At 28.0% G+C, this 6,110-nt stretch overlaps 1 long non-coding RNA gene across 10 annotated transcripts; it reads right to left on the reverse strand.

Moving 5' to 3' along the window:
* Window positions 1-3,257: 3,257 nt before the first annotated feature.
* LOC112681346 lies at window positions 3,258-6,048 on the reverse strand. Of its 10 annotated transcripts, none has more exons than XR_003148390.1 (5): window positions 5,679-6,048; window positions 5,530-5,612; window positions 4,905-4,977; window positions 3,416-4,108; window positions 3,258-3,319 (listed from the first exon to the last, which is right to left on the reverse strand). It is a non-coding gene; the product is annotated as an uncharacterized LOC112681346 (long non-coding RNA). The 10 variants fall into 10 exon arrangements; XR_003148395.1 differs by lacking the exon at window positions 3,258-3,319 and having other exon boundaries at window positions 3,368-3,536; window positions 3,765-4,108; XR_003148392.1 differs by lacking the exons at window positions 3,258-3,319; window positions 3,416-4,108 and adding exons at window positions 4,198-4,508; window positions 5,071-5,111.
* Between the last annotated feature and the right edge of the window lie 62 nt (window positions 6,049-6,110).

Raw genomic sequence — 6,110 nt, forward strand, 5'->3', positions numbered from 1 at the left:
AACAAAATTCTAATACAAAGTGACGTGGAGTAGCTTGTTGTTCCGTGACTAGAACTCATCTGAATTGTGGTCATTTTGATCCCTCTTTTATATGGATTGATTGACGTCATTGGTCTTGTTGTTTCGGCATAACTCCTTATTTAGCAATAGGCCACGTTCGTTTGACCTACTTATCATTTTATAGATTACATCTTTTAATATATATTACTGGTCTTATTAAATGTAGGTGTTTCTAGGAATATATATTAATCTTTTAAAATATACATTGTTATTATTGGTTTATGGCCAACCTATTAAATGTAGGTGTTTCTCAGAATATATATTAATCTTATAATATTTTAAATTAATAGATAGTCTATGATCAAATATGGGTGTGTAACACCTGTGATATTGTGTTACGCACAATTCTATTTATACATGTTTTTGTGGTAGCCCATAACAGTTTACTTACCTGGGCTCTTTGTTTCTTTGGTGCCATTATATTTTTTAACACCACAAAAATAAATAAAAAAATTGACTGACAGATATAACGCGCGTATACGATTAAAAAAAATGTCTCTGTTACTGAACAAACAAGTATATATGTTACTAGTTCAGTTAACTTACACGAAGTGAACAATTGGTGTTAAATATAAGAATAAACAATTATTGTACATGGGCTAAATTTAATATAGGCACAGACATAATATTGTAAAGTTTATAAATATTTAAAATATCAAGCCACTTCCAAGAACTGAGTAATTTATTAAACATTCATTTGCCTTTTATAAACCTTTTATTGTAGAAATATGGAATTCATAAACAAATAATACATATCGCTGTAATGATAACTAACTTCTTTTATTCCAAAATAAAAGACTAAATATTACTGACATATTATCTTATTCAGTAACATTTTATGCATCATACAAAACGTAAAATAAAATAAATAATATGGGTATAGCCGTAAGCCTGTAACGGTCAACTAGCGAATCATATATTTCATATCTAAAACTTCCATGTAAATTATTTTATAATTTTGTTCATCATAATAAAAATTACTTTTTATTATAAAATAAAACTAATTACACACAATATATTTTTAATTTTTAAAATTTCTAAGTATATGTCATACTTCCGTGTAGCCAACATATTTTTAACACATTTACAATATATGTAGGCAGTGGCGGCTCGTGGATTGGACGACGGGACGATCGCACCTCCTACTAAAATTAGTAAAAATGTTGCGACCCTCGTGTTCAAATGAATCGTACAATATTGTTGATAAATGAAATAGATATTTATTTAAGTTCAAGAGAAATCACATAGATAAGTTATAAAATGTACGGAGTGGAGATTCCTTGTGCACACCTACATGCGTCAGAGGGCTCGGAGCGATAAACTCGTAAGTCTTAACGGTCAGGCAATGTACATACGGACAGAGTCCGTGGAATCTCCAATGGTGATGTGTGGGTGACTTGAGGTGTGGAATCTAACTGCCTTCTCGGCTCTCGCCCTTTGGTATTTATGTCGGTCCTGCGACTGCTAGGTCACTATTGTTTGGTGAAATCGTCCCGGACGTCACGTACATCCTGTGGCCATCGGATTTCTACATTTGATAATTAGCCATTTGTACGCGCCCTGGGTTGCATCATGAAAATGTGATGTTGCACTCTTGAATTATTATTTTGGAACGATATTTTTTTGGAGTAGGTTATTGTGTTAATAGTTGTATTTACATTTTAAAAACGTACTTAATTTCTATGGACATTTCCTTATACAAACGTGACGATTTCTCTTTAACATTTATTATGTGAAGGTGGACACGTACACAATATTACGTGTCTTACAACAAAAATAAGAAAATTTATTGTATAGTCTTAATTCTGATTTTTAAAAAATATTTTTATTTAAACTGGAATTTTTAAATATAATATTATTATATTATATTATACTAGCTTCTGTGTGCCTTGCTACGGGTGAAAATCGCTTAATATTTATTAATCAATAATATGAATTATTAATACTAATAATATGAATTATTAATAATCAAAACATTATTATGTAGGTATAATGTATCATGCAATACTACCACGGTTACTACTTGTGATAATTATTAACTTTTGATAATATACGGGTGGAAAATTGATACGCCTTCGGCGTCAAAGGCGTTCGCTATCTAGGAGACCCCCACCTAATTGTTCTCTTAAAAATACTACGGCACCATACTTACGGTACTATAGTGACAATCGATGCATGGTGTCAAACGTATAAAAACCAATATAAGAAATATACAAAACATTTATATGTACATAAAAAAAATGAAAAAGCAGAGGGCAATTCGCAGTGTAATTGAAAATAATCAAACATAATAATAGTACTGTTGCAAAGTTAAGTGTCTTCTCAACAATAGTTAAATATGTAAATTATCATTATATTTAATAGAATGGAATAGAATTTAAAAAGTGGTATAAATATGCATATAGATTTTGATATTTCAATTACAGAATAAAATATATATTTATGATTACAAAAGCATTATATGTGTCTTCTTCCATAACTTAACTTACCGAAGGGACACTTTTATGAAAAGTATTTTAGATACAACAATTTATAAGTATCATAAACGCTAGAGAACTTGACATTTTTTTTTAGATATGAAATTATCAAAGTAAAAAAACTTTCAAATACAGTACAGTCGGTTCAAAGTAAGAAGACCTAATGCATAAAAAGTATTTTTTCAATAATAAATAATGAATATATATACAAAGCGAGTCTGTAGACAAAAAACTATAAAAATGGAGTAAGACCTTCCTTGATGTTAACTGAAAAAAAAAAATTTGAGCGATAAGTGAATACTCTATAATAGGTGTGTATACATTAATGTTGGCGTTAGTTGCGTTTTACACTATAATCATTCTCAGTGAAAAACGCATCCAAGAAAGACCACGTGGAGGTCGCCAACTCCTTTCTCACATTCAGAGAACATAAAAGTACTTATCGACAATATTTAAAAAAAATATACAGAATGAATATATAAAAATATAAATAATTTATGAAAAACAGAGTGTGAAAGTTTCTTGTAATCATAGCATATTTGTGCTTTTAAGCTTAAAGAATATGTGAAGATAATGTATACAAATATGAAACATAACATAATCAAAGAAAATATTTTTATCATTATATAAAGTCATATCAGTATGATACGGTTTAAATAAATAAACTATACCAAGATTTTTCTTATAATATTAGGAGAAAAGTGTAATAATAACCAAGCTCTTGAGTACAACTGTACTACACTGGTGTTTGAGCATTCGTTAATTCATTAATCTGCAACCCACTATGAGCAAAATAAACAATATATAGTTTAAGATATTTTATAAAGACATTTATATCATAGAGGAACTTGAGCGTTAAATATTGTATAAATACATACCAAGTTTTCTTTATTTTATAGCTGGGTTTGATTTGAATATTATCATTAGCACCAATAACACGTTGAATTCTATTCCATTCCAAAGAATAAAGTGCAACGAAAACATTCAACAGCTCTCTCCCTATATTATTTGGAAAAATTAATCAAATTGAATGTATTTAACATAATTTAAAGACACAAATGAGTCATAGTTGAACGAAGAGCAACAGTACTACACTCATGTTCGAGCACTTGTTAATTAATTACTCTGCGAAACACTATGAGCCAAGTAAACAATACAGTTCAAGATATTTAAAAAAAAACACTTGTATCATAATGGAATAAGAGTGTTAAAAATTGTAATCCGTACCACGATTTCTTTATTTTATAGCTGGGTTTGATTTGAATAGTATCAATAGAACCATTGACACACATCTATCGCATTAACACTATCTCCCTATATTATTTTAAAAAATAAATCAAATTTAATGAATTTAACATATTTAAAAAACAAATTTATAATTATTTAACATAATTAAAAGATACAATTAAAACATAGTCAAACGATAGACTTAATTAACAAATGTGAACAAAAGAATTATAAAAAGTGTTGCATATAATTCGATTTTTAAATTTTACAACTGTTTGTGATAATAGAAATATCAGTAAAGTCAATCAAATTCCTTCTCAATGAAAACATCCCATAGCTCTCCCCTAATATTTTATGGTAAATCAAAAAAAAAAAAATGAATGTAATTAATAAGTTTTAAAAACACATTCAAAGCATATATTGTACAAAGAAAATAATTTACATTAAGACTAAAACATACTGGGTTTACTATTATCCTTATAATATCACATAAGTTTTAATTTATATTCATTTCCTTTCATCCAAGTGTAAAAACTGATACTGTAAGATTTATTTATACAAACCGAAAATATAACATTCAACATATATAATTGAAAGAATGAGTTGAAAAATGCATGGCATACCATGTTTTCTTTAGTTTATAGTTGTGTTTGTTTTTATTAGTTAATCATTAGTACCGAAGTAGTAACTGCATTATTCCTTAACAAAGAAAATGTTTAATGAAAACATACAACAGACATCTCCCTATATAACGTGGAAATATAAATCAAATCGCATGTATTTAAAACAAATATATAATAATATAACATGATTTAAAGACGCAATATCAATGAAAACATCCAATAGATATCTTCTAATATTTTTTAGTAAAACATATAAAAATAAATGTGTAATTAATAAATATATTAAAAACACATTTAAAGCATATAGTACGTAAGAGGTAAAAATCACAATTGATTCACAGTCGAACGATGGACTTAATAAACATATGCGTCAACAATAGAATTATAAAAAGTATTGCATATAATTTGATTTTTAATTTTTATAACTGTTTGAAGTAATAAAAAAAATGATTTACAAAAAAATACTATAAGACTCATTTACTAAAACAAATATATTATTTTAAAATATAATACATACCATGTTTACTTCATTATTTTATAGCTGTGTGTGCATTTTATAATATCATTACAGCATTTCACATCAAATCAATCTGGTAAACAAAATATATTTTATATATTGTATTAATATGTAATATAATATATTACATACATTGCAGGTGTATGTAATGAAAACATCCGATTACCTATATCTCCTCATGTTTCTCGGTAAAACAAAAGCTCTGTTCTAATATATTTTGGAAAAACGAATAGTAATTAATGTAAAATGTAATGTAGTACGAAAAAGATAATTTACAAAAAAGGTAGAGAACCAACATACTCGGTACATTTATTTCATAACGAATTGGAAAAATAAATCAATTTGAATGTATTTAACGTGTTTAAAAAAAACAAATTTCCAATCGTTTAACGTAATATAAAGACACGATTAAATCGTAGTCGAACGATAGACCTAATAAACATAGGCGTGAACAACAGAATTCTAAAAAGTATTGTATACATACTTTTTATATCCGATTGTGTTTATAAAAATATCATTGACGTCAATCACGTTGCTTTTTATTTTTTGGTAAGACGAATAAAAATTTATGTAATCAACAAATTTTAAAAACATGTACAGTGGAAAGAAAAAAGGTAGAACTTACCGGGTTTTCTTATTTACATTACATCGCAAAAGTTTTAATTTCCTTTCGTCCAAGTGTAACGACTGATGTTGTAACACTCATAACTAAAACCGAAAAAAATAACATTCAATAAGCGGTGGAACGAAAAAGTTTCAAAATGTAATAAATACCGAGTACTCGTTGTTTTATAGCTGTGAACGTTTTGAACAGTATCGTTAGCACCGAAGACCCTTTGAATTCAATTCATTTCCGTTCAAAAAAAGTATAAATAAATCAAACAACAGCTATCTCCCTATATCGTTTGGCAAAACAAATCGTATTGAACGTACTTAACGCTGATAAAAAAACAAACTATATTTTAAATGTATTATGTTTTCTTCGTTTCACAGCCGTGTGTAAGCGTTCAACAATAACGTTACACATCAAATCCACATGAGTAAAGAAAAACCGATAAATAATTTTCGGTAAAACAAAAAAGAAAAAAACGGACTAGACGGACGGCGGAAAATGAATAGAAAAGAAACCGCGAGCGGGATCAACACACTCTCCCGTCGATAAAGCGTCGATTACATTGAGCGAGTTTACAAGCTGATAGTTAGCTA

Source organism: Sipha flava, unplaced genomic scaffold (genome assembly GCF_003268045.1).
Source record: "Sipha flava isolate LNK unplaced genomic scaffold, YSA_version1 19020_pilon_pilon, whole genome shotgun sequence".
Classification (NCBI taxonomy): Eukaryota; Metazoa; Arthropoda; class Insecta; order Hemiptera; family Aphididae; genus Sipha; species Sipha flava.